General features: G+C 40.2%; 1 long non-coding RNA gene across 2 annotated transcripts in view; it reads right to left on the bottom strand.

The window, feature by feature from the left end:
• LOC144902136 (uncharacterized) overlaps positions 1 to 27,248 on the bottom strand; it is a 55,885-nt gene extending 28,637 nt beyond the window's left edge. For both annotated transcript variants that reach the window (XR_013630422.1, XR_013630423.1), the window contains exons 1-4: positions 26,671 to 27,248; positions 24,872 to 24,922; positions 22,799 to 22,857; positions 22,648 to 22,717 (exon numbers count right to left, since the gene is read on the bottom strand). This is a non-coding gene — a long non-coding RNA (uncharacterized LOC144902136). The remainder of the gene's footprint in view (positions 1 to 22,647; positions 22,718 to 22,798; positions 22,858 to 24,871; positions 24,923 to 26,670) is intronic.
• Between the last annotated feature and the right edge of the window lie 423 nt (positions 27,249 to 27,671).

The following is a 27,671-nucleotide window of genomic DNA, read 5'->3' as shown; positions in this document are numbered from 1 at the left end:
ATAGCCCTGTCACCGTCCCAGCGCCCCCCCCTTCCCCGAGGGCCTTGAAGGCTTCCTACAGCGAGTGACACTTCCAGAAAATCCCCCTGCCTGATAAGTGCATTGCAGACGGACGTGACCTGCCCAGTAGTCCATCTCCTCGCCCTTCACGCCTTTTATTTCATTACACAGCTTGCAAAACGGTAAACACGCAAAAGAGTAGACACCTTTTCTTATTATTAAATCTGCAGTTATATCACTATGTATATGCGTTACATTAACGCTCAGTTTGGACTCTTAGGAAAAACAATCAGACTGCACTTCCGGAATAACAAACAAAAAAACAGACTGTGTACATATATTTATACTGTTATTCTGTATATTTTGTATTTTTCATATTTTGTATATTTCATTCTTTTTTAATAGATGTGTTTGCACCTACTATACCAAAACAAATTCCTAGTACAGTAAACCTCGGATATATCGGAAATTTGCTCACAACGGACAGATAAAAAAGAAGCAATTTATATGTAATGCATTTCCAATAAAAATTCATTGCATATATCGGATTTTTTATAACGGATTTCGCCTAATTCGGACAAAATCTCCAGTCCCGTTCCAATTTCCCTCGCATATATCGGATGGCCGCATCGTGTCTTTCTCCTGGCTCCAGATTTAGGACAAATATAAAAGTGAGTGACGTCAATAATACTAGCACAGCAGTGAATGAGATCTTAACCTCACTGTTGGAAATAACGTAGGCCCTGACAGGCGTAACAGGGCCTAGCTTAATTAACAATTTGTTATGCTCAGAGTCCTATAAAGTTAAATTCTCATTACCTTACGTCTCTTTTCATTGCCCAGTCCAGGTACATTGGAAACATAGTCAAGGAAGTGCCTTTTTATAAAATCCGATTTACGCATATACCGGATATAAATCCGATATATGCGTAAACCGGACATTTTCCGGTATACATATAACGGATTTCGCTTATATCGGACAAAACCAGTGGGAACAATTGAATCCGATATATCCGAGGTTTACTGTATGTGTTTGATCATACATGGCAATAAACCTTTTCTGATTCTGATTCTGATTCTGAATGAACGGGATTTAAATCCTTTACAATACATGCATGACATGTCATGAACAAAAAATGCAAAGCAGAAGCAGAAGCGGAATAATATCAAGCGTTATAACATGAGAAATGAATATTTAAACAGCGGGGGCTGATACTGTGACAGTTATAGAATAAATTCATTTTTTCTGTCATCCTCTCCAAAAACGCTCAGAAAATCAATCTTTGTCATTGGAGGGCTCACGGCACAAGAGGGGGAGGGTTGGGGGGGGTCACAACAGGATACTTGATTATATTTGTTTGCTGCAGAGGGCATTAAGGCTGAGTCAATCTTAATTTAGCCAGGCGGCGCCTGCAACACCACGCCACATGTCACACAATGCGCTTGTTTGTGATTTATTCAAGCATACAAATATTAATACAGTTGCTAGTATTGATAGGAATTTTTTTTTCTCCCCTTTGCACATTCCCAGTGGGAAAAATGAGATGATATTTGCCGCACAGTTTACCTGGAGACTGTGTGAATGAGCGCGCGATAAGGCTTTTGTGGCTTTAAGCCGTCATAGCAGGAAGAGCAAAAGGTGTTAATAATGCGATTACGCCGCATTCAAGTGTCCCAGTAAGCCACGGCGCTGTGACATTGAGCCTGAATGTACAATGCAAAAAGAGCCTGAATCTAAGCAGCTCAATGGGATTCAAACATCATTAATTTGCTTTTTTAGACTTGTGTTTTTCCAACTGTGACATGTCAAATGTCTTAAAAGATGGAAGCCCCTGTGGCGGCTTATCTGCACGCCGCAGCCCTGTGACAGTGTGGCGGGCTGTCCAAGGTGAACCTCTTGCGTTGTGTCCCCCCTGCACAGAATAGCTGGCAGATAAAAGGATGGATGTATGGGAATAAGGCCATGTCTTCTTCAAAAGCTGTTACACCTCCCCTTTAAGCCTTTTTATCCACCAACACAAATGTGGATCTTTACTTTTGACAAGTAATTTGAAGGACATTGTTATGGTCCGGGCTGCACGGCGGTCGAGTGGTTAGCGCGCAGACATCACGGCTAGGAGACCCGAGTTCAATCCCACCCTCGGTCATCTCTGTGTGGAGTTTGCATGTTCTCCCCGTGCATGTGTGGGTTTTCTCCGGGTACTCCGGTTTCCTCCCACATTCCAAAAACATGCTAGGTTAATTAGCGACTCCAAATTGTCCATAGGTATGAATGTGAGTGTGAATGGTTGTTTGACTATATGTGCCCTGTGATTGGCTGGCCACCAGTCCAGGGTGTACCCCGCCTCTCGCCCGAAGACAGCTGGGATAAGCTCCAGCACAAAAAATATGACAATAAATTTCAATCTACTCATGTGATATCTACCACGTTACACTCTATCCACACTAAAACAGCAAACGCTATTTTAGGGAAACGGCTACTTCAGTGGTTGAGTGGCTAGCATGTTGAGTTAAATTCTCTTCAGTGTGGAGTTTGCATGTCCTCCGGGTTTGTTTTCTTCGGTTACCCCGGTTTCCTCCCACTTTACGACTCTAAATTGTCCATAGGTATGAATTTGAGTGTGAATGGTTGTTTGTCTATATGTGCCCTGTGATTGGCTGGCCACCAGTCTAGGGTGTACCCCGCCTCTCGCCTGAAGACAGCTGGGATAGACTCCAGCACCCCCATAAACCTTGTGAAGATAAGCGGTAGAAAATGAATGAATGAATGTTATGGTCCAGGGGCTGCACAGTGGACGAGTGGTCACATGTTGGCCACACAGTCATGAGATCGGGAAGATCTGGAAAAACAGCCACATGATTGGACTGTGGTATTCATTCATTCATTTTCTACCGCTTTTCCTCATGAGGGTCGCGGGGGTGCTGGAGCCTATCCCAGCTGTCTTCAGGCGAGAGGCGAGGTACACCCTGGACTGGTGGCCAGCCAATCACAGGGCACATATAGACAAACAACCATTCACACTCACATTCATACCTATGGACAATTTGGAGTCGTCAATAATTAGTTAATAATAGTAGTAGTTATATAGTTATAATAGTTAACCTATTATTAATTATGATTAATTACTTTCAATTATTAATTAACCTAGCATGTTTTTGGAATGTGGGAGGAAACCGGAGTACCTGGAGAAAACCCACACATGCACGGGGGAGAACATGCAAACTCCACACAGAGATGGCCGAGGGTGAAATTGAACCCTGGTCTCCTAGCTGTGAGGTCTGCGCGCTAACCACTCGACCGCCGTGCCGCCGTGTACATTGTATATAAAGCACTAAATATGGACTTCCATTAATGCGCACTACCACTTCCATATTACTCTACCACAGCAGTTCCTAAACTTATTATTTTAAATATTTTTTTTATTTTAAATTAAATTTTAAATTAAATTTTAAATTAAATTTTAAATTAAATTTTAAATTAAATTTTAAATTAAATTAAATTATTAAATTAAAAATAATTAAATTATTTTTAAATTTTAATTTAATTTTAAATTAAATTATTTAGCTCTGCTGTTGTTATGGTTCTTTGTTTGTTTATTTGTTAGCCAAAAATGACTTCACTACTTTCCGCAAAACTTTGAGGCATGTTTTAAAGAAGAAGCCATTATTGCTTATGAATAATACATGACAAAACTCATGCATATGTAGGAAGCGGGTGTCTAAATTAGGAGTGTTCGGCTGTTCTAATTCACGATTGCAACCACTGGTTGTACGGTTGACCTTGAAATAAAGCTGTGCACTACTTATGTGACTTTTGAATGCCAACCCGCAAGCCATGTAGAACCTGCGTACTGTAAAAGTGTCTCTGGCGGTGCAACAATAACAGCGCAAAAAAATAATTCAACTACCGGCGGTGTGTGACAAACAGAAAAATTGTGCGGCGCTGCGGGTCAATTCGGTTCTTTGATGGATGCAGAAGCACAGGAGAAAAGCACGGCAATTAGAAAAAAAAAGCCCCGTGCGAGAGTGCCGGCTGCTGCATGCACCGCTGGGCATAAATGAGTCTAGCAGCTGGGGCAACACAGGCAGGGCTTTAACACAACACGGCAGACACGCCTAAGACTCCCATTGTGCCGCTCGCTAATCCATTTCCACCCTAACGAGCTGCTTGCCTCCGAAAACCCAGCCATCCAGCCGCACACGCATGTCCACCGTCTGCCGGGCTTGGTTCAGCTCCAGTATTCTGACTTTCAGCAGCCATTTTAAGCTCCCTCTGGCAACGCTCGCTCTTGTGTTGGAACAAAACGGGAATGTTTTAGGATGCTGTGCTTGAATCTAACGAGCGCCGTCTATTAATCTGGCGGCATTTGGTCAACATTGCATGTTTTACGTTACGTTGGCCGGCCCGATTAACCATCAGCTACACCTGACTTGACAATGACTATTATTATCACCTTTAGTAGTATTCGCTATCTAGCGCCGCCGAGTGCTTTGCCCCACCGCTGCGCTTCTCCTCCCACCTGCCGTCAAAGTGACAAACTCGCCAGCAGGCTGGAGCACCCACAAGGAGACAATGTGCAAGATGAGATAAAAAAAATGCAGCAGAGAGGATAAAAGATGATTTCACAAGACTTGGAAGACAGTGGGACCGGTTTCAGGTGTCTGCTATGAGCTACACCATAACATGGTCTCCATTTCAGAGCCAATAAAGCATCCGTTGTCATTTCTAGAAAACAAATTACTCAGAATTAAACTGGTTGATTTCCTGATACCAACCTCTTTTTTTACACATAATCCACACATGTTCTATAGCAGGTGTCACCAACACGGTGCCCGCGGGCACCCGGTCGCCCGCAAGGACCACATGAGTCGCCCGCGGGCCGTTTCCAAAAATAGCACATCTCATAGAGAGCTGCGTCTAAAAATTAATTTTGTTCTGTTGCTATTATTTTTTTAATCACACTTGTATGTATATAGATTTAAAAAATACTATCTTAAAAATACTTTAAGGTTAACGCGCACAATATTTACCTATGGGCAGTAAAGTAGAGCTTGTGGGATGTGGAGAGTAAGCTAGCGGGCGCTGTATGCACTTTCGTACCCCAAAAACATGGCAGAAAAAAGAAAGAAAACGTATCTCTTTCACAGTGAATGGGAAGAGGAGTTCTTTTTTACGACTGTAAAAGAAACCTGCGTGTGTCTGATTTGCGGGACGACCGTGGCGACAGCAAAACGGCACAATGTGGAGAGACATTTCAATACGTGTCACAAAAGCTACCATGATAAATATCCACCTGCAAGCGCCCTACGGGCAGAAAAAGCCCGTGAGCTAAAGACCGCTCTGGGTAAGCAACAGTCTTTTTTTACGAGGCCGGCCAAAAACTCACAAAAAGCAACCGAAGCCTCGTTTAGAGCTACACATTTTCTGATCAAGAAAAAAAAGGCATTTACAGATGGAGAAGTTGTCAAAGAAGCGATGTTATTAATTGCTAACACTGTATTTAAAGACGAGAAAAATGGAAGCGACCTAATCTCCACTCTTTCCGACGTCCAACTGGGGGCATCTACGATGGCAAGACGAGTATCAGCTATGTCCAGTAACTTGGTCGATCAGTTGGAGCAGGATCTGGCGAAGTGCAAGTGGTTTAGCCTCCAGTGCGATGAGTCCGTGGACAGCAGCAGTACAGCGCAGTTATTGGTTTTTATCCGGATGGTGTTTAATGATTTCTCCACAAAAGAAGAACTCCTGACACTACTGCCCTTAAAGACAACTACGAGAGGAGTTGACATTTATAACACGGTGAAGGAGTTTTTCGTGCAGAAAAAGGTGCCATTGGAAAAGCTGGTAGCGGTGACAACAGACGGGGCTCCTGCTATGGTCGGCCGACAGACAGGTTTCATCGCTCACTGTAAACGTGACCCAGACTTCCCCAAATTTCTGCATTACCATTGCATCATTCACCAGCAGGCGTTGTGTGCGAAAGTGATCGGCTTTGGGCACGTGATGACTCTCGTTGTGAAAATCATAAACAACATCCGCTCCAAAGCAAAGCAGCACAGGATTTTCAAGGTACTATTAGAGGAGATGTCAGCAGAATATGGGGACCTACTGCTACACACAGAAATCAGATGGCTCAGCAGAGGACGAGTTTTGCATCGTTTTTTGTCTCTTTTGCGTGAAATCAAAGAGTTCATGCAGTCCAAAGGCGAAGATGTCTCACTGCTAGAGGACACAGAGTGGACACTTGACCTTGCATTTTTGGTGGACATTACTGGGAAACTAAACCTCCTGAACTGCCAGCTGCAAGGCAAAGGTAAGACTGTTGTCGATATGATAAGTGCTTTAAATGCATTTAAAGCCAAAATGAATGCATTCTCTGCAGATTTACAGAGAAAAAAAGTTCTGCACTTTCCCTCTGTGCAGTCAGTGCTGAAAGACAATGCTTCTGCATCTGAGACATTTGAAAAAGTGGCAGAAAAGTACATTGAAGTAATAAACAGACTTGGGCAAGAGTTTGAGAATAGGTTTTGTGACCTTCATCAGCTTGAACCATGTGTGTTCTTCATTTCCAACCCTTTCATGAATGGGGACACAGCATGCTTTGCTGAGCAGTTAAGTGCAACGTTCAACTTGGATGCTGGACAGGTGGAGATTGAAATTATAACATTGCAAAATGATCTCCATCTCAAAGCCTACCAGGCTGCACCAAACTTTTGGCGCCTTGTTGACACAGAGAAGTACAGTGGAGTATGCACAGCAGCCATGAAGGTTGCCAGCCTGTTTGGCTCAACCTATCTCTGTGAATCAGCATTTTCTGACATGAACTTCATCAAAAACAAACACAGAACACGCCTCACTGATGCACATCTGAGAGACTCACTCACAGTTGCAGTGTCAAGTTACACACCAGATTACAACACACTGGTGAACAGCATGCAATGCCAGTCTTCCCACTAACCAAGGACGGATACCAGATGTAGTCAGTGACAACATGGTAGTGCCATGGCAAAGTTGAATTAAAATATTGAAGAATTGTGTTCAATTTAAAAGTGTGTTCATGACATTTAAAAGTTATAATTTTGTTAAACATAACACAGACTTGGCCACTAGTTCAAAATGTGAAATAAAAAATGTATTACATATTTAAAAATATGTAAGTTGATTTTGTTTAACATTACATAATTGTTAACTTTTTGAAACATGTTGCAACATAGTTCATGATTTGTTAACAGGGCATGTCAGTGGCTTGTGCAAATGGGATATTTTTTGCTAAAATGTAGTGATGTAAGTGATCATCTGAAAATGTAACAAATACTGTGATTAATAGAGATAAAGTGTTGAATATTGATATCTGTTTCCCACCTTGTTGTCATTTTTGATAATCATTGTTAGAAATCATTAACATGATCAGTGTCTTTACATAGGTGAGTATTACTAATCATTATAAATAATGTATAACTAAAGGCAAACTGAGCAAATTTGTTATTTCAGAAGAGCGTATCAAACTGGTAGCCCTTCGTATGATTCAGTAACCGTGAAGTAGCTCTCAGTTTCAAAAAGGTTGGTGACCCCTGTTCTATAGAGTCGGCCATTGCAGAATATTATTGTTAGCCTGCCAGTTTTGATGTTCCTAAAACAGCCTCAAGACATCATACAACTATCACCATACTTGACAGTTACAGTACAGCAGGGGTCTCGAACACGGGCCCCCGCCTTGATATGAAAGTTTAATGTTAGTGCGGCCCACGCAAGTTTGATATGGATGCTGTATGGTATCATGTACCCAGAAAAAAATATTACGTTTGATTCATGTTCATGTTAAAGGTTAAATAACTGTTAATAGTTATCCTCCCTATCCGTGTGGAAGTGGTAAGTTTTTGGCTATTTAAGTTTAAAGGAAATAACTTGAAGGCTACCGTTTAGGTCGCTAGTTCTCTAGTTTGCGAGTTAGCATGTGTCTCAAGACCCTGCAGTTGCGCAATATGTTGTAAATAAAAAAAGTATAAATGTGACTATAGTCGTGTTTTGTCATGTCTACAGGGCTCTAATAATGCTTTGTTCATTTTAATCTGAAAAAAATAATTTGTCTACCCACCAACTATATGTGGTTTCTTAATTTTTGTTTTGTTTTGTTTGCCGCTTTATTATTATTATTATTATTATTATATTTATTTATTACTGATTGATTGATTTTCTTTATTCTTGATTTGTTTATTTATTATTATTATTATATAGAGTTATTTATTTACTTATTTTGTTATTTTGTACTTATTAAGATATTTGAGAATAGTGGAATGTTTTATCAGAGCTTTTATTGTAGAAAATCGGAACCAAAGCACTGAAAAAGTTTGTATATTTTTCTGTTTTTAATAAATGCGTTTTTTGTTTTTTTGGGGGAAAACCTGATGCGGCCCAGTCTTGCCCAGACCCTAGCTCCAGTGGCCCCCAGGTAAATGGAGTTTGAGACCCCTGCAGTACAGTGAATGCCTCACTGTGGCTGACAATGTGCTGTCACACAATTGATTTTATGCTCTCCAAAAAAAGCCACTACCGCCATGATCACAAACAAGAAGTGTTAATGTTAAAAGACATTCTGGAAACGACAGCGCTACGTATTACGCTAAAACCTTGGTTTTCATCATTAGGCCGTTCAAAAAGCAAAACATATGTCAATGATGAATGATGGAGCTTATTGTTTATGTGGACTTCCTGTACATCCTGATCCTCGTGACTGATTGAATCGTATTCTCACTTTTTTTTTATCAAACTGCTGGCACTTGTAACTGTCTTTGACTCCATGCTGGGTTATTTAGCAGTCACACGCAAAAAAAAGTATGGTATTTTGATTTTGTGGCATGATATCATACAGAGCAAACAGACTACTTTGTTCAATGCAATATTGTACATAATGTACAAAAACCAAGGTAAGTGTTCGTCCAAAACCAAATCACTGCATTGGAAATGAATACCAAATTGTTATTTTTAAAAATCATTGAATATGAGGTATAATCATCAAACCCTACAAAAAATAGCGCAATATCATACAGGGCTAACAGACTACTTTGTTCAATGCAATATTGTACATAGTGTATAAAAACCAAGGTAACTGTTCGTCCAAAACCAAATCAATGGTGTATTTGCCTTCCATTGCAAATGAATACCAAATTGTTGCCTTTAAAAATCATTGAATATGAGGTATAATCATCCAACCCTACAAAAAATGGCATGATATCATACAAGGCAAACTGACTACTTTGATCAAAGCAATATTGTACATTGTGTACAAAAACCAAGGTAACTGTTCGTCCAAAACCAAATCAATGGTGTATTAGCCTTTCAGTGCAAATGAATACCAAATTGTTACCTTTAAAAATTATTGAATATGAGGTATAATCATTCCACCCTACAAAAATGGCGCAATATCATACAGGGACTACGGGCTACTTCAATGCAATATTGTACATAGTGTTCAAAAACCAAGGTAACTGTTCGTCCAAAACCAAATCACTGATGTGTTTGCCTTACATTGCAAATGAATACCAAACTGTTACCTTTAAAAATCATTGAATATGAGGTATAATCATTCCACCCAACAAAAAATGGCGCAATATCATACAGGGACTATGGGCTACTTCAATGCAATATTGTACACAAAGTACAAAAACCAAGGTAAATATTCATCCAAAACCAAATCACTGCATTGGAAATGAATACCAAATTGTTCCCTTTAAAAATCATTGAATATGAGGTATAATCATTCCACCCTACAAAAAATGGCGCGATATCATACAGAGCAAACGGACTACTTTGTTCAATGCAGTATTGTACATAATGTACAAAAACCAAGGTAAATGTTCGTCCAAAACCACATCACTGCATTGGAAATGAATCCCAAATTGTTACCTTTAAAAATCATTGAATATGAGGTACAATCATCAAACCCTACAAAAAATGCCGCTATATCATACAGAGCAAACGAACTACTTTGTTCAATGCAATATTTTACATAATGTACAAAAAACAAGGTAAATATTCATCCAAAACCAGATCACTGCATTGGAAATGAATACCAAATTGTTACCTTAAAAAGTCCATTAAAAAGAGGTATAATCATTCCACCCTACAAAAAATGGCGCGATATCATACAGAGCAAACGGACTACTTTGTTTAATGCAATATTGTACATAGTGTACAAAAACCAAGGTAACTGTTCGTCCAAAACCAAATCAATGGTGTATTTGCCTTACATTGCAAATGAATACCAAATTATTACTTTTAAAAATCATTGAATATGAGGTATTATCATTCCACCCTACAAATTGATGGCGGATATTATACAGAGCAAACGGACTACTTTGTTCAATGCAATACTGTACATAATGTACAAAAACCAAGGTAAATGTTCGTCCAAAACCAAATCACTGATGTGTTTGCCTTCAATTGCAAATGAATGCCAAATTGTTACTATTAAAAATCATTGAATATGAGGTATAATCATCAAACCCTACAAAAAATGGCGCGATATCATACGGAGCAAACGGACTACTTTGTTCAGTGCAATATTGTACATAATGTACAAAAACCAAGGTAAATATTCATCCAAAACCAAATCACTGCATTGGAAATGAATACCAAATTGTTACGTTTAAAAATCATTGAATATGAGGTATAATCATTCCACCCTACAAAAAATGGTGCAATATCATACAGCGCAAACGGACTACTATGTTCAATGCAATATTGTACATAATGTACAAAAACCAAGGTAAATATTCATCCAAAACCAAATCTCTGCATTGGAAATGAATACCAAATTGTTACCTTAAAAAGAGGTATAATCATTCCACCCTACAAAAAATGGCGCGATATCATACGGAGCAAACGGACTACTTTGTTCAGTGCAATATTGTACATAATGTACAAAAACCAAGGTAAATATTCATCCAAAACCAAATCATTGCATTGCAAATGAATACCAAATTGTTACGTTTAAAAATCATTGAATATGAGGTATAATCATTCCACCCTACAAAAAATGGTGCAATATCATACAGCGCAAACGGACTACTTTGTTCAATGCAATATTGTACATAGTGTACAAAAACCAAGGTAAATGTTCGTCCAAAACCAAATCAATGGTGTATTTGCCTTACATTGCAAATGAATACCAAATTGTTACTATTAAAAAATCATTGCGTATGAGGTATAACATTCCACCCTACAAAAAGAAGGGTTCAATAAATCATTAACGGATCCAAATTTAATAAGACATTCAAGCCCAAGTACTTATTCTAGCAAAAACAACTTTCCAGTAGTGTTTGTCAGTATTCCATGAACTGCTACGCAGAAAAAGAGTAATATTAATAGTACCCTTATACAAGTGTTTTGGAGACCCATGCTGATAGTTGTTTCTCGCAACACGTCTCGGTTCACTCTCGCTCCAATTAAAAATTCATGTGCACACTTTTCCTTCATGAAAATACTGCCAGGCTAAACACATATCGGGGCGTTCCTATTCTTTTCCCAACATGTTTGTTGCCTGGAATCCCACAGCTGCTTGTGTGGCTCCGAGCCCCCTTCACTGTCACTTTGTTGAATATGACTGGGCCCCAAAGGCAGACACACTGTGAAGATGAGCACAACATACTGCAGACAATAAGAAGAACCGAGCACATCAATAACCGCTAGGCTGTAGCTTAGCAGTGGGGGGGGGATTATTGGTTTTAATTCCCCCCCCCACTAAAATGCGTGAGAGCAAACAACTGAAGGGATTCGACGCGTTTATGTGTGTAAGCGTGCGCTCCAAATCCAATCTAGCATATTTTCCAACACGTACAGAAGGCCTAGTGCAAATATTAACACTGCATCTATTGGGAGCCAATCTGGCTGCCAGCATATTGTGGTTTTTTGTTTGTTTTTTTTTCCAGAAGCCTAAGTAAACAGAGCTGAGCAGACATCGGGCATTGGTCTTTCCGGAACAATAGCATTATGTGTGTGTTGTTACTGTCGAATGTCATTTTATTCCGAGGGTTAGCATCACGCAGGGTGGTGGAGTATCAATGTAAGCTTATTACTCGTGCTAATCGTGTTTTATGTTTTTTGTATTTTTTTTGTTACTTTCTTTGGACCGTTTTAATTACAGTTTTAAATCAGTTACCCCCCCCCCCCCCCCCCAAGCTACACATTTGTTACATTTAGCTAACAATGAGCTTTCCTTGGAGGGAGTTTGCCCTGTGCAGGTAGTGCCTGTAAATATGGCGTCATTAAAAAGACCATATTGAGTGTTGAGGTTTATGCATACTTTGCTGTGATTTAACGTTTGTTTGTGTCTTTGACCTCGGTATATTTTAGAAACGTACTGCTTATCCTCACTAGGGTGGCGGGGTTATGTTGGAGCCTATCCCAGCTGACTATGGACAAGAGACATGTGAAATAACCAACCCAGCAAACAGCATTTTGTTTTGCAATTTTGTCACATAATATTCATTCATTCATTCATTCATTTTCTACATAAGGGTCGTGGGTGGTGCTGGAGCTTATCCCGGTCTTGGTGACCATCACAGGGCACATATAGACAAACAACCATTCACACTCACATTCATACATTCATTATTAACCTATTATTAATTATGATTAATTATTTTAAATTATTAATTAATCTAGCATGTTTTTGGAATGTGGGAGGAAACCGGAGTACCCGGAGAAAACCCACGCATGCACAGGGAGTACATGCAAACTCCACACAGAGATGGCCGAGGGTGGGATTGAACTCCGGTCTCCTAGCTGTGAGGTCTGCGCGCTAACCACTACATCACCGTGCAGTCGTCACGTAATATTTCACTGTTATTTTTTCAGCCTTTGGTTCTATGACAATATTATTTTTTTTAAGTGACAAAGGAGGAATTATCATAATACAGTCATACCTCGCAATATCATGGTTCGATATTTTTCCGGAATTAATTATGATTGCTGTTTCCTGGTAGGCTATTGCTAGTTCATTCATTTTCTACTGTTTATCCTCACAAGGGTCGGGGGGGAGTGCTGGAGCCTATCCCAGCTGTCTTCGGGCAAGAGGCGGGGTACACCCTGGACTGGTGGCCAGCCAATCACAGGGCACATATAGACAAACAACCATTCACACTCACATTCATACCTATGGACAATTTGGAGTCGCTAATTAACCTAGCATGTTTTTGGAATGTGGGAGGAAAGCGGAGTACCCGGAGAAAAAAACCCACACATGCACGGGGAGAACATGCAAACTCCACACAGAGATGGCCGAGGGTGGAATTGAACCCTGGTTTCCTAGCTGTGAGGTCTGCGCGCTAACCACTCGACTACCGTGCAACTAAGTCCAACACAAGAGAGTGAAAAAAGTTGCTTTTTGGCTTATTAAGTTAATAAGAAATACTGTAAATGGACGCTTGCTAGCTCGTGGTTGTCTTGAGTCCCTGTAGCATAAGAGTTGCAAAGAATAATAGGAGTTTAAAAGTTATTTCTATGCTTCTATGCTTGTTTTTTTTTTTTTTTTGCTTGTTTTTGCTTGTTTTCTATGCTCCAGCTACGAAAATATTCCATTTATTTACACTTTTATTCAAGGTGCCAGAATATAGGGTTGTTATTTAGTTCAGTGGTGTTATGAAGTGCTTGTGTGTTTGTATGGACATGAATGGGGCCAGTTGGCACAATATATGCGAGTGGATTGGACCATAAAGTCCAGAGCCAAATTATGATCCCAAACCACCCCTACGGTGCAGTGCATTGGCATTTTCGTTATTTTCGTCCCTTGTTTTCATATGCAAATGTCGCCAGGTACTATATGTCAATATACAGATTAATAATAAAGCAAGTGATGATGTGCTCCATAAATCCTACAAAAAGCCATCAAGCTCCTTTTTTTTGCAATGAATATCAATGACAGTGCCAACAATACCAACATGGTCATTATGTGTCAAGTCCACACGCCCACAGATATGGCGTCCATTCCTGCCCCGTTTGAACAGATGACTTTGCCCCAGTGATAATGCGAAGCCTCTATCTTAGGCGGGCGAGGTGACGTCTGTTAGATCTATAAATCATGTTAGCCAGGGGATGCGGTGAGAGAGAGAGCTCAGGGTCGTAAATCTCATTACCTGAGACGGCTGGCGAAACCCCCCCCCCCCGACCCCCCACCCCCGCCGCTCCCTCACCCTGTCCTCAATCTCGCCCATTATCAGCTGACCTTGACCGCCAACGCAGACACTTACACTCAATCAAGGCTGCGCTGGTTTGTGTGTGCGTCTTGTGTGAGTATGTACCTGTCATATCTGTATTGTGACATTAAGATACCCATTCACGCCCGCCCCCCGCCGCCCCCCACCCCTCAATCTCATATGATTCTTTCATATGAAAAAATCACTTTATTTTTACTCCTGTCATTGCTATTGTGTGAGTTACGTACACACATACTCGACCAATCTGTTGATGCAAATGCGGTTTGCTGTTATTTGTTAGTTAAATTAACAAGAGGGAGGCTGGAAGTGGACCACTGATGAGGAGCCATCACATAAATTGTCTATGTAAGATTGAGAAGAGGAACATGTCATTGTTATCACGCCGCGTCTGCTGATTGCACGTTATTACGTTGAGTGCACGAAGCGTGACTACAAAACATTTTCCTCCTTGAAAGCCCATCAGCGTGGCTCCTGGCATTTCTAAAAAAAAAAAAATACACCATTTATCTTGGTTGCATAAAGCGCAAACCTGTTGATATTCACTAAACATGCGGAAGAATTCATACAACACCTTGACAGATATCGCTACCTTCAAATATGGTGGAATCTGTTGAGTACATTAAAATGGAGGGGAAAGTATATAGTGGATTATGATGGCAAATACAAAGAGCGCACTTCAACTGAACAGCTTTCTATTTGTGTTCGGTTTATGCCTAGCAAACAAGGCAGCTAACCGATAAGTATGATGGGAAATACAAAGAAAATATTGGACATTAAGCCTTGGTATACTTACTAAAATGGTAGCTAAGCCCAATATTGACAATTTTGTCATCATTTAATTGGCCATTTCCTGTGTTTTCATGAGCTTATATTCATGAAAATTTATAAAAAACATATATAACACAAACACTCATGATGAAATAAGCTAGCACATCATGCACTTAACTTAGACAAAGCATGTTTTTTGGTAAAATAGTCATTTATCTTGGTTGCATAAAACGCAAACCTGTTGGTATTCACTAAACATGCGGAAGGATTCATATGGAGTGAAACCATCACACATTTCTCTTCTTTTTGGACAATAAGTCTTGGTATACTTACTAAAATAGTAGCTAATCCCAATATTGCCAATGTTGTCATCATTTAATTGGCCATTTCCTGTGTTTTCATGAGCTTATATTCATGAAAATGTATAATAACACATAAAAAACATATATAACACAAACACTCGTGATGAAATAAGCTATCACATCATGCACTTAACTCAGACGAAGCACGTTTTTTTTCCCAACACCTTGACAGATATTGCTACCTTCAAATATGGTGGAATCTGTTGAGTATATTAAAATGGAGGGGGAAATATAGAGTGGATTATGATGGGAAATACGAAGAAAATATTGGACAATAAGCCTTGGTATACTTAATAAAATGGTAGCTAAGCCCAGTGTTGCCAATTTTGTCATTATTTAATTGGCCATTTCCTGTTTTTTCATAAGCCTATATTCATGAAAATGTATAATAACACATAAAAAACATATATAACACAAACACTTGTGATGAAAGAAGCTAGCACATCATGCACTTAACTCAGACGAAGCACGTTTTTTTTGGTAAAATAGTCAAAAATTAACATTCTAAAGAAGTGCAACATTTGGTTACACGTATTTATTGTTGCAGCATCACGTAACCCTGCTGATTAACAGCCGGACACAAGCAGGAAGCCGGAATAAGATGCATAAAGTAGGATGCTGAGGGAGCACAGCGGTCGGCCGCATCGACATGGCTTATAGTGCAGCAATATTTTCTCAAATACAAATTAACTTGGTAAAACTTTGCCAAACAACATAAATCCCCCAGGGTGAAATATCTTTTTGTTGTGTAAATAAAAGCCCTAGTCGTGCCCCCTTCGTTCTCCTGCCTACCAGCACCAGTCAAACACACATAATGAATGTTAGACCACCAAACAAGAGTCTTCATATTTCTCTCAACTGCGACCCTTTCTCGCTTTTTTTTTTTTCGATTTTCTTTGCACTTTCCAGCGCCCACTTAAAAGCAAGATATTTTTGAGCGCCACAGCAACATCATTCCACATAATTTCATCAGTAGCCTGCAGAATATGTATGACGCCGTGCACGCTTATATGCGCCCGGCTATAAAAAAACTGAAACCGTTTGACTGAAATGGAATGGGGTCTGTCAAATTAAAAGAAGCCTAGCACAGACGCGGTGATAATTTCAGTCTTCCTCTTTACATCATTCCTACTTTTCCTTCCTCCAGTGCATCTTAATGGATTTTCATGCCTGGAGCACATTCAGGGCCGGAGCGGGAATCTTCAGCGTTATGGTACAGTATATCTGGCTGCTTCCATTATAAATAATAACAGGAGTCCCCAACCTTCAGGCAGCGGTCGTTGGGTACAATGATAAAAATATACACTGAAATTTATATATATATATATATTTGTAAATACATCACATTTTATGTAAATGCATATTCATTCATTTTCTACCTCTTGGGCAAGAGGCGGGGTACACCCTGGACTGGTGGCCAGCCAATCACAGGGCACATATAGACAAACAACCATTCACACTCACATTCATACCTATGGACAATTTGGAGTCGCTAGCATGTTTTTGGAATGTGGGAGGAAACCAGAGTACCCGGAGAAAACCCACGCATGCACGGGGAGAACATGCAAACTCCACACAGAGATGGCCGAGGGTGGAATTGAACCCTGGTCTCCTAGCTGTGAGGTCTGCATGCTAACCACTCGAAAGCCGTGCCGCCCTAAATGCATATTAGTTTTGAAAATATGGGCTATTATTTTATTCCAAAAAATAATACAGTGGAACCTTGGTTAGCGTACGCCCTGGTTATTGCTTTTTTTTTTTGGTTAACATTGAAGATTTAGTTTGAGTCTTGTTGTCTTAGTAATACACTTTGTGAGTCCAACTTTCTTCTCGGTGTGTTTTTTAAATCACAAAACGTCCTTCCTTGTTAGCATCCTATTGGCTATCTAAACAAAATGGCAACCAAAACAGGAAGCTACATCACCAGTCTATGATGATAACAAATAAGTTATGTAAATAATGTAATGTAAATATAATTAATGTAAAACCTTTACCTTCATTGAAGACGTGACTGTTGCCAAAGACACAATGTGGCAGCGAGATCAACCACCACCACCCTCCTGTTTTCGGTCACATCAAGAATCACGTCTTCAATAAAGGTAAAAATAACCTAAGTAAAAAAAGTAAAAATTAAAAGTAAAATGTTCCTTTATTTAATTCTTTGGTATCTCAAAACAATACACAAGAATGGGTCTAAAGCACGAGTCGATATGAGATTTTAACTTTTAAGAAATAATAACTAATTTCATTTCGACTACTGTGTATGCTAGAAGCCCCGCCTCCACCCACAATCCATCCACAAATCCATTTTCTATTTCGCTTCTCCTCACCAGGGTCATGGGGGTATTCTGGAGTCTTTCTCTAATTTATGTTATATTTTTTTTATTGGAAAAATTGATTTGGTTAGCATCCGTTTTAGTTAGAGTCAGACCTTCTGGAAGGAATGAATGATGCTAACCAAGGTTCCACTGTATACAAATCCCCCAGTTTTTACACATTTATGTAGTTTTGTTGTATTGTGTTTCAACTAGCAACGACCTGTCCCACTTTGTTCGCCGGTCCTTGAACGCGCCCGTGCTAACGTCCTCCCACGCTGCTTAGATAGATTGCTATGTAGTTTGACGACATTATTGTGTGTTAATGTGCACAATGTCTAGTGAATTCATGGTCGCACGAAACTCTCTGAAAAACAAACTCCAGGCTCATACTGGTGGATAGTGGGTCTGTATTCATTATGTGCAATTAATTTGATGTTGTTCTTGTCTTAGTTTTAGACAATGCATACTGTAATAAATAAAATAAATTATAAAATTATATAAAAAATATAGAAAAATTATATAAATAATTATATTTAAAAATATATAAATTATATGAACATTTTTTTAAATGTAATTATTTAAAATGATATAAAATTATATTAAAAAGGTTGGATATGACAGACTTGATAATGCTGTCGGTTATCACACAAGCCCCAAACTGTCACCGTTCTCCCTAAGGAGAGAGCAAGTTTTCCAGGAGAAAGCGGAAGATTTGCTTGTTAGTGACAGCTTCTCCAGTGTTGGATGACTTGATGAAGCGCTAATCAGAGGTGAACGCCGGTAGATGACACTAACAAGGAAGGCCCATGTTGTTGTTTACCAGAAAAGACATTGTATTGGTTGTCATATAGACGGTGAAAAACATAACAGCTGCTTTTTTTTCCGCATTCCTTGACGCTGGATGAAATATTGCAGGACGAAATGGAACAACAGTAAGCTGAAGGGGACAGAGAGGAAAAGAAGAAAAAAAAAAAGAAACACCTTCCATTGTATCTTGCTGATCGTCAGACTGGCACAATCTGCATCGTAGCACTGGAACAGAGTGATGGAGAATTGTTGCGAGTACAATACGCCCCAGTTTTTGCCCAAAAAATATTGGCAAATTTTATCCTGTCTCCATTTTGAGGCAATATTACACACAGGTAGTACATTTTTCCTATACTATATTATTCCGCAAAATCGAATAGCAAAACAAAGCACTCTACACGATGCTGACTCATTTGTTATTTATTTTCAGACTGCTAAATAACCCTCCATGGGGGCAATGAAAGTGAGAGATGCTGTTGTATTCAATCTCACCATGGAAGTCAACAATAAGTTCCATTTAGAATTATTTCCTATTGTTTACTGCATATATAATACTATAAGTATTTTACATAAAATGTATTTTTCATAGACTCATTAACAGATTAATTGGATTTACATAACAAATGACCTCGGTTTATGTACGTTTCAGTATTCGTCAAACCTTTTGTAACAAGGTACTGCTGTACTGGAATTGCTAATATTTTGGAAAATATTCACTGGGCAAGAGTACATGTAATCAATAATACCACAAGAAAACTTCCTCCTTCCTGATTGCGAAGTCACTCATGGCACCGTCATCCTGTTCCGCTCCAGCAGGCGCAGGAACACCTCAGGGTACCACATTGCTCGTTTGTTTTTTCCCCGTATCTCCTCCATCAGAGGGGAGCAGGCCTCATTAGCGTTCGGGCCCCTGTGGGGTCCAAGTACCCTGCAAGCCACCCAAGCAAGCGAGCAAGCAACCTCCAATGCACCCTTTGGGCTGGAAGCCCAAAACACAACAAATCATTGAAAGAAAAACGTGAGCTAGCATCCCTAATGCCCGGATCTTTACACTTCAAAAACACAATTATGCTAATGCCGGGAATCATTTGCCATTCCAACTCTGATTTAATGCAGCCTTTTAGTGGGGAAAGCTAATTAGAGGCTTTAATTAACATGTGCGACACAAACTGAAGAGAAGTGCGAAGGAGCCTGTCGATCACGCAGGAGCGGGGCGAAAGTGTGAGGAAAGGCAGTCTGAAAGTTATGCAAATGAGGCACGAGAGCACCGCGGGGGAGGCGTGGATCGCTGCCGCTACAACGCTCTCAGTAAATATCACCGTGACCCGAAGACAGAGTGGAGTCATCTCATTAACACAGACAGAAAGGTGTCCCCGGCACCGAGTCCACCGGGGTCACCGTCGATATGACGCAAGCGGAGCTCAACTCCGGAGGAATCATTAAGCGCCCTGTCAAAACACGGTGAGCCGTGATGCAGTGTGTCCCTTGGGTAGCTACTGAGGAGGATGATGTCCAGTGACCTCTATACATCCAGACGCACCAACAGGAAGCAGAACTAACACAACGCGTCTTTCCGTAGTGAAGGTAAACTGGATTCTTTTTACTGACTGGAGTTCTTCTGAAGTGAATCAGCTATCGATGTGCATCGCTCACCGGTCGCCTGACCAAGTCTGGATGGAATACGTGCGAATTAGAGAAACTCAAGTCTTCGTCAAGCACCGGTGATGCGGTTCGATACTTTTTTCACAGGGCTAATACAAGTATCCCTCATTTATCACGGTCAAATGGCCCCAGACTCAACCGTGATAAGTGAATTCATGTGAATTTACTACTTATTTATAAATGGCACATTTTCGTACTTAGAGCATAGAATTATTAGAGCTCTCTAGACATGACATAACACCCCTATAGTCACATTTACACTCTTGCTTTTTTCACGGGGCTAATACAAGTATCCCTCATTTATCACGGTCAAATGGCCCCAGACTCAACCGTGATAAGTGAATTTATGTGAATTTACTCCTTATTTATAAATTGCATATTTTCCTAGTTCCTAGAATTATTAGCGCTTTCTAGATGTGACATAACACCCCTATAGTCACATTTACACTCTTGCTTTTTTCACAGTGCTAATACAATTATCCCTTGTTTATCATGGTTAAATGGCCCAAGTGAATTCACGTGAATTTACTCCTTATTTATGAATTGGATATTTTCGTAGTTAGAGCATATAATTATTAAAGCTCTCTAGACATGACATAACACCCCTATAGTCACATTTAAACTCTTGCTTTTTTCACGGGGCTCATACAAGTATCCCTCATTTATCACGGTCAAATGGCCCCAGACTCAACCGTGATAAGTGAATTTATGTGAATTTACTCCTTATTTATAAATTGCATATTTTCCTAGTTCCTAGAATTATTAGCGCTTTCTAGATGTGACATAACACCCCTATAGTCACATTTACACTCTTGCTTTTTTCACGGGGCTAATACAATTATCCCTCGGTTATCACGGTTAAATGGCTCCAGACTCAACCTTGATAAGTGAATTTATGTGAATTTACTCCTTATTTATAAATGGCACATTTTCGTAGTTAGAGCATAGTATTATTAGAGCTCTCTAGACATGACATAACACCCCTAGAATCACATTTACACTCCTATCACCCAATATTATAGGCATAATAAGTGTCTGGGCACAGAGAGCATGCAAAGCACGGGGAGAACATGCAAACTCCACACAGAGATGGGCGAGGGTGGAATTGAACCCTGGTCTCCTAGCTGTGAGGTCTGCGAGGTTATTATTTACAGTGTGTCGTTGACTTTCTTGTTATTTATTTAAAATACCTACATTCTATTTAGGCTGTACAGCGGTCAAGTGGTTAGCGTGCAAACCTCACAGCGAGGAGACCCGAGTTCGATTCCACTCTCGGCCATCTCTGTGTATGCGTGGGTTTTCTCCGGGTACTCCGGTTTCCTCCCACATTCCAAAAACATGCTAGGTTAATGGGCGACTCCAAATTGTCCATAGGTATGAATGTGAGTGTGAATGGTTGTTTGTCTATATGTGCCCTGTGATTGGCTGGCCACCAGTCCAGTGTGTATGACATCCTATCCCAGCTGAAGACAGCTCCAGCACCCCCCGCGACCCTTGTGAGGACAAGCAGTAGAAAATGAATGAATGAATGAATGAACATTCTATTTAAATTGTGTTCTGTTTTATGGTTTAAAACTGGTTTTATGGTTTAAACTGTGCTATTTTTACCCGAGGTTATCATACCATATCACATATCTAGTCCGTAATAGAATTTAGAGAGATGATGGACGTATGGATGGACGTCTACTGTACTTTTAAGGGAAATATGGCTCCCAAACAAATATCAAATTGTATTCATTTTTAGGCCGCTTCAGCCAACCGTTTCCCAATGATTGCTTCACTGGCACTTTGATATCCAATTTCAAAGATATTCCTGGTTTTCATTCACGCCTTTTATTGCATAAAGTTTCTTTTTGAGGATTTCATTAGGAAAGGGAAAGTAGGTAGGATTACATTTTCCAATTGTACTGCTTAAACTTAAATGAGCTGAAGGGATATTACATGACAATAGGATTTCATTTGCTTTTAATGGAGTTTTATGGAAATTAACTGTAGTGTTATGAGGGAGTGTATATTCTAAGTCACGGCCTTTAGCTGGGAGTCCCCTTAGCTCGAGCTTTGACGCTGGCAGAAATTTGTTTATACACCCTCAGTTTTTTGCATTTATCCCCCAGCTTTTCCCCCAGCTTTGGGATCAGCGCAGCAGAAGTGAAAAGTGCGGATTCTTGACTGTCTATGTTTGTACCACTTTAAAATGCATAGAAAAACTGTCCCCCTTAAGTCCTGCAGGGGAGGATGCACTTTTTCAGTGTGACCTTTCAGTCCACTGTGCACATAGAGCCGAAATGAATAATAAATGTATGTTTTCACACACGTACAGATATTGAACGGGGAAAGCTTGGATTTACGATGTAATGAATACAAGACGGGAAGACTCTTGCTATAAAACGTAATAAATCCCGTAAAGGATCATTTGTCTTGTCAAAAACCGCTCCCGGTCTATAATGTCTCATCTAAACTGCTATCTATCATTTTTTTTTAGTATTAAGACAAGCCAGTAAGGGCGGTCGGCCCACCTGTGGGTCCTGGTCTTCTCAGAGGTTGTCGGTTCTTGGTTGTTGTCGTGTTTCATCGCAACGCCCGTACCTAATGGATGAAAATGGCAACGTTATTGAAGAAACACAAAGTTTTACGTAATGTTTGGTGACATTTAATAATGAATCTTACTTCGTTGGCGCACATGACGACCCAAGTATGTGGAACCGGCGTCGCAGCAAGACCGCTTCCTGTAGTTGAAAGAAGTTGAAAAATGAGCCCCTCTGTTATGTGAAATCCAATTTCCCAAAAAGAGCCGCCTTCATTTTCATATCTGTCTGAGAGCGCAATAAACTGCAGAGAATTCTCATTATGTGGGTACACAGTATTTTATACAAAACGCTCATCGGCAAATCAACGTAGTTCGCTTGTGTTGCCGCGGCTGGCATCAGAAGGGCCTTTATAGTGAACTTGATTAAAAGAAAATTGCTTTCAAGCGCTCTCAGCAGGCCGGGAGGTTGAGTGGGAGAGAGCTCTTGCATGCAGTGCCGCTTGAGTTTCACAAACTGGGCTCGGGAAACAAGATGAAGAAATGCTGTGAAAGCGCCCGAGGACAAAGAAAAGCGCAGACAGCGGCGACACGGTGGCGCAACATTAGCGCCGACGTCAATATATTTGCATTTCTCTCGAGACATTGAGTGACTGGGAGTTATTGTTCCTTTGTAACAGAGAGTTTTCAGCCATTGCCGGTAAATATAATGATATTCCGATTCCTAATAACAGGGGTCTCGAACATGCGGCCCGCGGGACAAATGTGGCCCGCAGGACACTAGTTTGAGGCCCCCACCTTGATATGAAAGTTTAATGTTAGTCCGGCCCACGCAAGTTTGATATGGATGCTATATGGTATCATGTACCCAGAAAAATTATTACGTTTGATTAATGTTCATGTTAAAGGTTAAATAACTGTTAATAGTTATCCTCCCTATCCGTGTGGAAGTGGTAAGTTTTTGGCTATTTAAGTTTAAAGGAATGGAAATGATGGAAATGACCGAAATATTTGATCTGTATGTTAAGTACCCAGACAAGAATACAGGCATTGCAGCATTTTTTTATTTACACTCCATAGCAGGGGTCTCAAACACGCGGCCCACGGGCCAAATGTGGTCCGCAGGACACTAGTTTGAGGCCCCCGCCTTGATATGAAAGTTTAATGTTTACTATGGATGCTATATGGTATCATGTACCCAGAAAAAATTATTACGTTTGATTAATGTTCATGTTAAAGGATAAATAACTGTTAATAGTTATCCTCCCTATCCATGTGGAAGTGGTAAGTTTTTGGCTATTTAAGTTTAAAGGAAATAACTTGAAGGCTACAGTTTAGGTCGCTAGCTCTCTAGTTTGCGAGTTAGCATGTGTCTCAAGACCCTGCAGTTGCGCAATATGTTGTAAATAAAAAGAGTATAAATGTGACTATAGTCGTGTTTTGTCATGTCTACAGGGCTCTAATAATGCTTTGTTCATTTTATTCTGAAAAAAAATAATTTGTCTACCCACCAACTATATGTGGTTTCTTAAGTTTTTATTATTTGGTATTTTATTATTATTATTATATTTATTTATTTATTACTGATTGATTGATTTTCTTTATTTTTTAGAAAATTGGAACCAAAGCGAAGTTTTTTTAATTTTTTTTTTTTTTTTTGGAAAACCTGATGCGGCCCAGTCTCACCCAGACCCGAGCTCCAGTGGCCCCCAAGTAAATTGAGTTTGAGACCCCCTGCTAATAATAACCTTGCGGGAAGATTGATAGCGTGTGCTATATTTGGGGTTGTTTTGTTTCTTTGCAATTTATTCCCCCTCTTGAAATCAAAATGGCAGCAGCAGATCAGCTGTCTTTGATTGCCACCAAACCCTCCCCCAATTGGCGGTTAAAAGGACAGCGCTAGCTCGACTGAATAATTCAACTGGTCTCATTTTTTTTTTTTTGTCACTGCGAGCTGCCCTTTAGTGCTGAGAATAGGATTGTAAATCCATTACTGCGCCACTTTTAACTTTTACAACTGCTTTTAAAAAATTACTGGAAATTGCATTTGATTTAAATACCGGCCCCCCGCCGACATAACCCGCTAGCTACAGTGGCAAAGATAATGGACTGTGACTAACAGGTGCTTCCGGATCGTTAATCTGCATTTTTCTATGGTTTCTAGCAAATACCTGAAAACTGCTATACTGCACTTCTAATACATTATCAGTACTTACCAGAGTCCTTTAATCAGCGGAGGTGGGCTTATGCGAAGACAATGGCACCCGCTGTTGAAAAAAAAAAAAATGATAAAGACGAGTCATTTTTTTTACATAAAAGTCATACAGGTTATGGTCTTAAAATGAGCAGCTTCTCGACAGAACGCGAAGCTATGCACTAAGTTAAGAGTCGGTTTTCCCAGCATGCACCGCGCAATAGGCCAACATCCTTTCCTCTGGATCTTATTCTAGTCAGTCACTACTGACAGATGCCTCGACTTGGCATTAAGACCGAAGTCTTCGCTCTTCGCCCACAGACGCCACACTCCAGCGATCGTACTCAGGCGGTTGAAATCCCCGCTCTGACAAACTCATCTCACGCGATAGATAGACAGATCGATAGCTGCCGTCACACGCCGAAGAACACGCCACGCCGCACCGTCAAGGTTTCTGCGAATGGAAGATAGGCCCCAGAGGGCAGAGGTTTGATTTACGAGCCGGGAGTCGAGATGGAAGCACATTTGCCGACGTACCGGAGGATGGTCTTCCTGCCTCATCGGTCTCCCCCCCCCACCTGACTGATGTTGTACCTGTCTTGCTTTTTTACTGGCGTGTTTGTCTGCCCGGTGACAGCGGGTGTAGTTTGAGATGAGATATTCAACGCTGGGAAGATTGTTACTTGGAGATCGATGGTGGCGCCCGAGTTTGGCCTCTTTTGGGGTACTTGGACTCACTGCTTAAAGTAAGTCAGTATAAGTCAGTATTTGAGTCGGAAATGAGGCAGAGAGGACGATAATAGGGATGGAAAAGTCGGAAAACCAGTAAAAAGTACCTAATGATGTAATAATCTCTATGCGTTCATTGGTTGCTACTCCAAGTAAGAAGTCGCCATATTTGAATTGTGTAAACCCCCTGAGAAAACCATCAGTGAAACCGACCGCATATCCCTTTTAAGTTCTTCCAACATATAGCCCCCCCCCCCCCCCCCCCCGCCCCCACCAAACACCCACGGCGGCACCCATCCCTCTCCTGAGCCGTTATCAATATTCATGGTTCTGCCGGGTGCGTTTGCGCGATGACTGTCTCATTAGCCTTTGATTCCCTTGCTTCGAACGGCCCTGTCAGAGCGGCGGCGGCTGCTGCTGCTGCTGCTGCTGCTGCTGCTCCCCGACAAACGCGGCGTCGTTTGAAGTGCGGAGAACAGCTGCTTGCATTGATCTCTGTACACTTTCTTTGCCAGTCCACTCGCGCGGCACAGATGCTGCCACAGGCGGCCAATGAATACATGCATCGAGTGTGGGCATCAAGTGTTCGTTCAGATATCGCCCCCCCCCACCTTGCAACACCAATCATGACACTCAAGTCATACAGATTTGACGTTGAGTGTCTACATTATATACCATGTTGGGGGGGGTCCAGTCAGTGTGATGACATCATACAAAGACACAGCGCTAGTCCACTCAATTACTGCACACTCTTCTTGTGGGTGCACAAAGAGCACAGAGGTCCCACAGGTGGAGATGATTGCCTCCGCGGGACCATGTTAGCCGATCGATGCGGCTGATAACATTACAGCACCCTTAACGCCGCTAATGAAGAGAGTGGCGCACGGATAGCGAGCAGATAATCACATTTGAAGTTGATTTCTGGACTAAATACAATAAAAAAAATACATCAAATGGAATCATGCAAATGAAGGCAGATCAGCGGACCAATAATATTGATGCAAAATTATGGAAATATAAAATCTAAAAAGAGCTACTAGAGTGATGCTACATCATTCTGATACAAAGAGAAGTGGGGGGTGCAGAACGTACCTCAGAGCGCACTTCTGGCTTTCAAGTTCAGAGTGATGGAGGCGGGACTTGTCACGGCGGAGTCTGAGGAGGAGTTAGAGGTGCTCCTTCATCGACACCTCCTTGCTTCTGGTTCGAGCTCTGCTCCCCGGCTCACTATCAAACCTCCCTTCTCCCTCCTCCCTCTTTTTTTTTTTTTTTTTTACTCCTCCCCTTTCCTAACCCGCATCCCCCATCTTTCTCTCATCCGACACCGCCCAACTCCTCAAACTCCTCACTGTTACTTTTGTCATGCATAAATTGTGATGTATCATTAATACGGCATCTACAATATGATTTTGACATTATTTGCATATTTGCTTGACAGGTAATTTTAATTAGTATATAAATTACATTTGGAAAAAAAAATAGTAGAAAACAGTGTGACTGAATTATTATTATTATTATATATTATTATTATATTTAATTATTAGTTATAATAATTATTATAATATAATTATATGATATATAATATTATTGTATATTATGATATATATTATAATTATTATATAATTATATATAATAAATATTATATATATTGTTATAATTTTTTATATTATTATTATATTATATATTATTATTCTATAGACATATGTAGAAGGGGTTGGGCTCTGTTTCTACTCCTTTTCGGACATTTTGAATTGTGCAATGTAAATATGAAGAAATATATTCTAATTTGAGGGATTTAATACGCTAAAATATATTTCATACATACTGTATATTGTACATTAAACATATTTAAATGTGAATCATACACATACAGAGCATATTTTGTTAATTCTAATGGGTTTTGTTTTATTGTTGAATTGTCCCTGGAGTGTTTTTTTTTTTTTAATCATTTGATAGTGCAAGATGTGCAAAGTGCAAAAAGAGGTTTAGCATCTGATAAGCAGAGGAGTGGTACTCAAATTTAAAAAAAAAAAAAAAAAAGGAGAACGACTGAGGCACTTAAGGTTTAGCAAAGTGCTTTGGGTAAAAAAAAA

The sequence above is a fragment of the Doryrhamphus excisus genome, linkage group LG2, assembly GCF_037039965.1.
Source record: "Doryrhamphus excisus strain RoL-2023G ecotype Guam linkage group LG2, RoL_Dexc_Guam_v1.1, whole genome shotgun sequence".
Classification (NCBI taxonomy): Eukaryota; Metazoa; Chordata; class Actinopteri; order Syngnathiformes; family Syngnathidae; genus Doryrhamphus; species Doryrhamphus excisus.
This window is presented reverse-complemented; position numbering and strand designations above follow the sequence as displayed.